At 41.2% G+C, this 9,369-nt stretch overlaps 1 pseudogene; it reads right to left on the bottom strand.

Annotated features, from left to right (window-relative positions):
- Positions 1–7,071: 7,071 nt before the first annotated feature.
- Positions 7,072–8,220, bottom strand: LOC130841440 (protein ripply3-like; annotated as a pseudogene).
- Between the last annotated feature and the right edge of the window lie 1,149 nt (positions 8,221–9,369).

Below are 9,369 nucleotides of genomic sequence, written 5' to 3' on the forward strand. Positions count from 1 at the left end.
GTGCAGAGGAACTTAACTCTGTATCTAATTTTAATCTGCATCACATGGTCAGGCGTGTTGTGTTAAAGTATTTGTTAACACTTAAAGAGGGGGAGCTGATCATATTGATCCTTCTTGTGTAAATTGGCTAAGGTGATCAATTTGGGGTTGTAAAGTTTTGATGTTTCCATGCATTACCTTAATACCATTTAAGCACAGTCAATCGCCAACCCCATTAACCCATACTGTACAGTCTGAACTTAGAATTCAGCATTTCCAGAATGGTGACATGAGGAGGGGAGTTTAGCAACTTGCACGCAGGGTAGATCGCTGTTCCCTTACAGGCCATTTCCTGTGTGTGCTGCTAAAATAGGCAATCATGGGGTCTTTGGCATAGTCAGAGTATGTTGCCAAGAATCCAGTCTTCCTCTCTCATCCCATCCTGACTGCAATCATGGGAGAATGAGGAGATTTGTATTAAGTTAATATTCAGGCAGTTAGTATACAGGTAGGGAAGGATTAATAGTGGCATCTGTTGTTGCAAAGCAACAAGAGATAAACACAGAGGCAAAATGTTGTCAGCGTGAAGCTACTGACTGACACCCAGAAGCTAAGGGCACAATGATTTCCACGGCCCAGGGGACGGTTCTTGGACGCAGGGCTGCTCTGATCTGGTGGCAAGAAAACCACCAAAATATAATCCCCTTCCAAAGGGCTTTCTCTGCCCTTTGCCCATGCAATTGATTCCTTCAGTAAAGAAAGAACTTGATTAAATGCTGTATCAGTTAGGATTAAGTATAGCTGTGAGTGACAGAAAACCCAAATTAACAGTAGTTTAAACATACAAGATTTAATCCTCTCATATGAGAAATCTAAAGGCTGACAATCCAGGGCAGGCTTGGCAGTTCCCACGAAGTTACCACGACATAGCCTTCTGCCAGCTTTTAGCTCCATCATCTCCAGGCTGTGTCTCTCATGCTTGTAACCCAAGATGATTGCTTAAACTCTGGCTATTGTGTCACTTTTCCAGACAGCAAAAAGGAAAAAGAGGGCAAAGGGCGGTGCACCATTTTCCCTTAAGGACACTCTTCAGAAGCTACACATGAAATTTTCATTTACACACCAATGGTCAGAACTTACCCACATGACCATACTGGGGCACAAGGGAGGTTGGGGAATATAGTATTAAGCTTCTGTCCTGCAAAAAATTAAAATTCTCTTACAAATGGAGAGAGTAGACATTGAAGGTCAACCAGCTGTCTCTGTCCTGAGCGCTGTGTATGTTGCAGATGGGGAGAGAAAAACTAAATCAAGCTTTTTGACTTCCCCCTACCATCATGGATCAGCAACTTTCCATTTCCCCTTATCTCGACCAATCTGAAATGTTTACAGCAACCTAAACAAAATGGAAACGCATCCAGAAAGATCCAAGAGAAGGGGAAGGGGCGTATGTAACATCAGCATTTGTCCCCCCAAGTGATTTCAAAGCATTTTATTTCCCTTGATCATTTTATATGGCACAGTCTTGTCACCAGCTCTGCCTCATTTTTACTGTGGTAACCTAAGAATGTGATGGGGTGGGGTGCAGTGCCTTTGCTACTCTCACGAAAGCACACTAGTGGAACCATTAATCTTTTTGAAAAAGATAACTCACATATGATTTTGGATACTCCAGAAAGCACTTACCTACCTACCTATCTACCTACCTGCTTATCATTCCTACCACTCCAGATGTCCCTGTTGTCTGTGAGAAGTTTCGTGAAAACTTGAAGCCTCAAGGTGTCCCTAAACCATAATGCCCAGGGTCCAAGACCCAGTTCTGGGGTCACTAGGTTCTCCTAGGGTGAAACATAGTCCTTTTCTTAGGAATCCTTTCTTAGGAACTAGGAATTCTTATTTGTTTCGGGAGGTATGTTGCACACATCTTCAAAGATGAAGAAGTCTCTAACAAGGATGATTCTCAACCTGTGGATTAACGGTGCTTAATGGTTCATCCTAGACAGGCTTCACACAACACTCCATTACATTCTTCTCAACTGTCTCTGTGACTGCCATTTATGTGTGCTGCAGGAATGAAAATTTAAGTTTAACAGGAGCCTAAGCAAAATATAATTGAGAAGGTAACTTTCCCCGAAATAATATACAAAGTAAAATAGAAATGATTTCAAAATTATCGGTGTCATGTTCATTGATGTGGATAATCAAGAAATGACTATACAGTAAAGCACCATTATTTTGGGCCCCAGTAATTCACAATTTGTGATTAAATTTCTTCCCACTTCCTGTTCAAAATAGCATTGCACTATCTCTGAATGAATGGTTAGCTAAGCAAAGTAATAGTGTAAACAAGATTGCAAAGGGGCATGTTTCACCTGGGAGGGATTGATCTCTTTTTAAGGGCTTTGACACATTAATTATTTGCATGCAAATGAGCGCTACTCATTCCAAATGAGTCTTACCTTGTCATTAAAAGCCTTATAATACGACTTTATTTGGAAACATTTGGTTACCAGTTAGTTTGTTATTAGGTGTTATTGCAAATAATAAAACATCTAATCTTTTAAATATGTAACTTAGACCCTTTACAAATTGAGATTAACCTTCTCTATATTTGACCTGTATCACTGAGGTGTCCCTGTATGCATGAAGATATATTTAGCTGAACCTAACCCATTTATAGATCAACAACTATTTCTGCAATTGGGCCAACTAGCCTTGTTGCATGCAGAAAACATTCAGGATATTTGAAAACTACCTGAAATATTTACAAGCTTTGAACGAGTTCAATGAAGGCACTGATCAGACATTCAGACTTTGATTCTAGTCCAATTACATCAAGTCACAGCCAATGATCTCAAATGATTAGAATGGCACTGAAAGTTTTTCTTCGTTTTTGTAGATCTGACCAGCCCAATCACAAATCTGAGTAATTACACACGTTTAATACAACTAAAACCAACAAAATATCATTTATCATACATTTAATATCAATGGCTTTTTGGTAAAGCAGATCATGTAATCTAGCTAGTTGCTTTAGTATTAATTAATTCCCAAGACTTAGTCCCTTGGCTTAGCAAATATGCTCACTGAGGAAGCAGTATTTCATTTAATTAAGAGCATAAGAGAAGAGTTCAGACTCCAGTTTTTCTATTTCTACCTTAAGCATTCTATTAGTCAGTCTCCTCACTTATAAAATAGGGACTACATTCCTTACCTCAATAGTAAGGGCTTAGCATAGCGCCTGGAAAATATCATTATTATAGCTGTCATTACGATTAGTGATAATATTTACTAAATTGACATAGCAAGGTAACAGAACTGAACAACTTTAAAGGGGACAGACAGTCCCATTGGTGGCTAGTTGCAACAAGCTTAGCCATTGAGGTTCCCAATCACCTGCCGTTGGCCAAAGCCCAGTGTTTAGGCCTTAGTTGACCTTTTTATGCATTGATACTACTTGAAAACCTATTATGAACTTCGTATGAGTGTAACTGAAAAGGTCACTGTGGGATCAACAGTACCTTCCAAACTAAGCACATGTGAAGTCTGTCCTCTGATTAGTGAGCGTGGCCACTATCCAAATTGCCTGCCACCTAGATTCTCCATATGCCACAACATATTTTGTACAAGTAAGAAATTCCCAGGCTCACAGCATTTCAGTGATTTTGAAGACATGCTCATAGATCACAATTGCCCAACAGAAAACCTCCATACAGCGTCCGTTGAATAGAACAAAATAATAAAATGAATGAAAGACTGTCTAGAGTCAGTCAGCTAAGCATGTTCTTTGTGGTCTTTTACTGAATGGCACACCTTTCAAAAAGCAGTGTTTATTCCTCCTCAGCATCTTAATCTAAGAACACGGTATAAACTATTCGCCAATCTCTATCCCTTCAAAGGTAGTTATCAGTACATTACCCACAGGAGCAGCCCCAGGTGCATGTGAAGAATTCAAAGAAAGAGATCAGTGCTTGCTCAGACTCTAGCCATACAAATTAAGAGGTACAATTTGTCAGAGGAGAAAGGGGAACTGGAAGCTTCACTAGCTGCTGTGTATGTCTGTGAGTTGTTTGGTGTGTTGCAAGGGATTTCATGAAGATCATATTTAAAGTACTGATATTTGGGTATAATTTAGTTTTTTCAAAGAGAGTGACATCAAAGTGATCCTTCTAATGACATCACTTTCATTTACTTACATTCCATTCATGCTGTGCTGAGTAGCAGCTAAAGGGGCAGGGTTACACGCAGAAAACAACATGTTGCATATAATTCTGGGCGTATTCAAAGATAGGTGACTAGGCAGCAACAGTCTCCATCCTGTATGTTGCAACTGGGAAAAGAAAGGTGGTTAAACCCCAGCTCAGAGTACAGTCTAAGGCACCTGCTGCCACCAGGCTTTGTCTTGCTCAGAGCTCCTCATTACATGGTGTTTTTCACCCTCCCTCCTATCACCATCCCAACTCCTTCTTGTCTAGAAACCCAACATCTGGACGTTACTCTTAGAGTTTATTTATTACTAAACACAGCATAAAAAACTACCATTTTAAAACATTCTTCTTTTCTGTCTAGGGCCACACGTTTTTGGAATGCTCGTGGACCCACAATGAGATGCAGAGGTGAATTGACATTTGCCCAACAGCTTATGTCATGTTGAGATAAGGAAAGTTTGGGACAAAAAATATAAAAGTTTATCTTAGGTAAATGGTGAAGCTCAATCACAGACATATAGAGTGGCACTGACACCTATCCCCCAAGGTCACATTATCACCATGTAATAATGGGGAAGTCTGGCTATAGGAGTCTGTTTCTCCACTTTTGAGATGGGTTAGGTAACAGTGATCTCCCTTTTTATTGATGGATTCTGAGGGCTATTAAATTAGCATTTCTTAAAGGGGGTTAAATAAATACTAAGCAGTAGTGTAAACAAATTTCACTTAAAACTATGAATAATAGAATCTGTGCTTCATTTATCATTTCTGGCAATGCAAATATATCAGAGGAAGCCAGTCATTTTTTCAGCTTTCATGGAAAATTTGCAATTCAGAAATCATTCTTTGGGTTCTTTATGCCTTCCTGCTCAATCTATCATTGACTGCTGAGACTGGTGCCTGCGTGGTGGTTCTGTTTCTGTTTCCCAGCAATCTGTTAGGAACTAATGGTAAATAAAAGGGTACTTTGATGAAACAGTGTGGGCCTGAGGTTGAGAATGCAAATGAGGCTGGAAAAGGTGAAGGAATGTATGCTGCGAGTTCAGTTTGGAAATTCAATCAGTAGACAGACCCACAATGGGAACTTCTAGGTCTAAATAAACCCCAATTTAATATTTGTTCCACTTTTCAGAATATACACTTAATCTTCCATCTGTGTATGCCTAAGGCTCTGGTACCCATGCCCTAATCACAAACCCAACTTACAGCTTTTCCCATTGGAGGATGTTCTATTCCTCACGCTTGAATATTATGGCTGGATGGCTGCATTGCAGGATGAGAAAGCACTCTTAAATGAAGGAATAGATCAGCATCACAAATTCCTTTTCAAAATACTTTGGCCCACACAGTTTGGGTTGGACCAGCCCATATTATCAATGTTACACCGGCATACCCTCTCTAGGTGGCTGACTTGGTCTTCTTCACACAGTGACAGTCTCGAGAGTAGTCAGACTTTTTATGTGTAGACTAGCTTCCCCCAGGGCAAGTGTTCTGAGAGACAGGAAGTGAAGACTGCCATTTTTTAAAGGCTAAGCCTAGAAAGTGGCACACTATCTTTTGTTCTATTATATTCTATTATTCAGAAAAGTCATACAGGCCACTCAGTTTCAGTGGAAGGAGAAATAGAGCCCACCTCTTAATGAAGGGAGTTTCAAAGAATTTGAGACCATTTATAATTGGCCACAGGATCCAAATTTATTTTTTTCCATATGGATAGCCATTTGAGCCACTAAAACCTGCAAGGGGTCACTATCAACAAAAGACCACTTTAAACCTAATTTTCAGGGGAGGTTTTTGCCCCACCATCCAACACCAAGTTTTTGTCTTGGGGGGGTTTTTTGTTGTTGTTGTTGTTGTTTTGTTGTTTTCTTTTGGTTTTTGTTTTTTTAGCTCTTTATTGGAATATAATTGCTTTACACTGTTGTGCCAGTTTTTGCTGTACAACAAAGTGAATCAGCTGTATTTATACATATATTCCCATATCCCCTGCCTCCCATGACTCCTTCCCACCCTCCCTATTCCAGCCCTCTAACACCAAGTTTGGAGACGGGCAATTTTCTTTCGAATCCCTTGGTATGTGAGGAGGAGTATCTCTATTTCCAGTTTACCTTTGCACTAGGCACATAGCTTTTTGGAATCCTAATTTTAGATGAGAGTGGGCATCTTATAGTAGATGGCTCTGGTCTTTTTTTTTTGTCTTTCAAAATATTTATTTCAAGTAGAAACTGGGAAGACAACCACATGTAAGACAGTAAAGAAAAAAACCTTGGGGACTTCCTAGGTGGCGCAGTGGGTAAGAATCCGCCTGCCAATGCAGGGCCCACGGGTTCGAGCCCTGCCCCAGGAAGATACCACATGCTGCGGAGCAACTAAGCCCGTGCGCCACAAAAAAAAAAAAAAAAAAAGGAAAAAAACCTTGACGAATACACTCATTTGCTTATCAAAATATAAAAAGCTGAAAATAATAGTACACTGGAAATTTCGATTGAAAACAGTTTATTCTATGTGTATATGTATAACTGATTCACTTTGCTATACAGCAGAAACTAACACATTTTAAATCAACTATACTCTAATTAAAAAAATTTTTAAGTGTAATTATTCTATTCAAGTAACAAGCCCAAAGCAGTCCCAAACTAACAGTTAAAGCTCTTCTATTTACACAGACAGACCTTAGACAAGAATCATATACATTTTTATCCAGAACACCCCTGCCCCAAATCTTTATCTTTTTATTTTTGTTACTCTTATGAAAATTATTCACTGTTTTATGTTTATCATAAATAAATTTTTTTTAAGAATGCCGCTAAATGCCCACATCAACCTTGGACAATATCTGAATCACTTTTATGAAAGTGGAAATAGCCAAATAAGAATTCTCAGGTTAAGTGAATGGCATGGGTGGGTTAATCACCAATATGGAATAATTTGTCATTTGATCGGCACAGTGAAATTGCTGAATGTGCTTCGGAAGTTGGCCCCACCGGGTAACAACCCATGTGGACTCAAGCCTTGCCTTGGTTCTAGAATCCTTTCTCAAAGGTATAAATTTTCTCAAAAAACCACCAGGAGAAGGACGAGTAAAAGCTGAGTCCTTGGCACGCGTTGGGTACTGGCCAGTGACAGTCACGTTCTTGTACACCCAGTGGAAACACAAGGTGTCCTGGCACGGCTGTCCCCAAGGGCTGTCCCCCAGGGCATGTGTGAGGTGGGTCTTGTGCAGGACAGGCAGACATTTCAATGAGGGGCACGCAGCACCCTACGGAGAGTTAGGGTGGGGAAGCGGACCCCTACCACCGAGGCCACCGCGGCCACCGGGTTGCCGTCCTGGGTTTGTCAGCCTGTCTCTGCTCTTTTCTCCTGGGCGCTGTTCAGTCTTCTGGCACTGAAGGTCGGAGGGCTGGATTTCTTCCTCTTGCTCCTCATCTGAATCGGACTCATCGCTGCAGAAATGAATGGTGGCTTGCACAAGGAAACTAGCCAACACCTTCTCGCACGAACTCCGCGGATATTCTTGACACTTAGAAATGGGTAAATAAAGTCTTACAGGGTGCCGAAACCCAAAGGCCCCCTTGGATCCAAGCGTTTATCCGTCACCCCCAGGCTCAAGCTGGCTTCCAGGTCTGGTGGGCTCAGCATCCTGGGGGGTCAGGACCCAAGGTCTCCATGGTTTTTGGCTCTTGGGCCCGAGGGGCGGCGGCGGTCCCCAGGGACCGTCCCTGGTGCCGTGACAGACACTTCCATGCGCCTCCCGGGCTCTGGCCGCCGGCTCGGGTCTCTTGGTGCCCTCGGAGCTCGCGCCCCTCCAGCGGCGCCAGTGATCCGCCACGCCTTTAACCGCTCCGGCGAGGGCGCCCTGACTCTAGACTTTATCTCTAATCCCCCAACACCCCACAAGGTCATAAAAAGCTGAAAGCCCAAATTCACGGTGTTGTTAATGTCCTCAAAGCAAAAGCAAGCTTACTTCTCTGGGTTCCTGATTTTGTTTTTGTTTTGCCTCCTCTGCATATTCCTTACTTTCTTGACAACTCATTTATGCATTTAATACACACACACACACACACAAATAACATTGCTGAGCAAAATCAGAAATTAATGAATGCTAGCTTTATGGAAATGAAACGGGGTGGAGGAGATGAGAGAACAGCCTTGGAGACTCTATGCTCCAGGAGTGCGGAATTCAGTGGAAGCTGTCATTGCTTCCTTAATCAGTGCAAGACATTGATTTGTTTTGTTTTGTTCTGCATTGATAGCGAGATTTCTATAGCTCACCCCAGGGGGACAGGAGATAGATAGAATGTACTCACCCCATCTGGGTAAATAGTGAACAATAAATAAATCACCACTATTTTGTTGAATTTATAAACAGTATTCTCCTAACAGAGAAATACTTTGCGTAACATTTCTTAAACTACATATGTTTTCCAATCATCATTACCAGGTAGATGTGAAGATCTGAACCTTGTGAAAGAAAGAACTTCCCAAAAATTCATGGCAATTTGAAATGGTGCTATTCTGTATTATATTTTGCATTGTTGTTGTTGTTCTGTGTTTGTTTTACTTGGGGACGTTGTTATGTGTCCTAAAAAGAAAATCATCACATTATATGCTTTAAAGACAGTTTTATTAGCAAGCAAGATTTTAAAACAAAACTCTGGATCTTCTCCCATGCCTAAACCTGGGATGAGGTGATATAGAATAGCAGTTGCTATGATCTGTGTCACCTCAAAATTCATATATTGAAACCCTAACCCCCAAGGGGGATCGTATTAGGATGTGAGGCCTTTGGGAGATGGTTAAGTCATGAGGGTCTCATGACCCTTTATAAGGGCATGATATTAATGCCCCAGAGGCCCCAGAGAGCTCCCTTGCCCCTTCCACCACGTGAGGACACTATCTGTGAACCAGAAAGCAGGCCCTCACCAGGCACAAACCTGCCAACATCTTGATCTTGGACTTCCCAGCCTTTAGAACTGTGGGAAATAAATTTCTGATGTTTATCAGCAACCCAGTCTCTTTTATTTTGTTATAGAAGCCCAAACGGACTAAGTAAGTACTCAAGAAAAAGCTCTCCGATGTTACTTTCTATCTCCACCATTTCCTAGATAGATAATTTTTGTCAGGTCACTTCATCCCTCAACCTTAGTTACCACATCTGCAAATGTGCATAAATGAATGTTAA

Source organism: Hippopotamus amphibius, chromosome X, assembly GCF_030028045.1.
Source record: "Hippopotamus amphibius kiboko isolate mHipAmp2 chromosome X, mHipAmp2.hap2, whole genome shotgun sequence".
Classification (NCBI taxonomy): Eukaryota; Metazoa; Chordata; class Mammalia; order Artiodactyla; family Hippopotamidae; genus Hippopotamus; species Hippopotamus amphibius.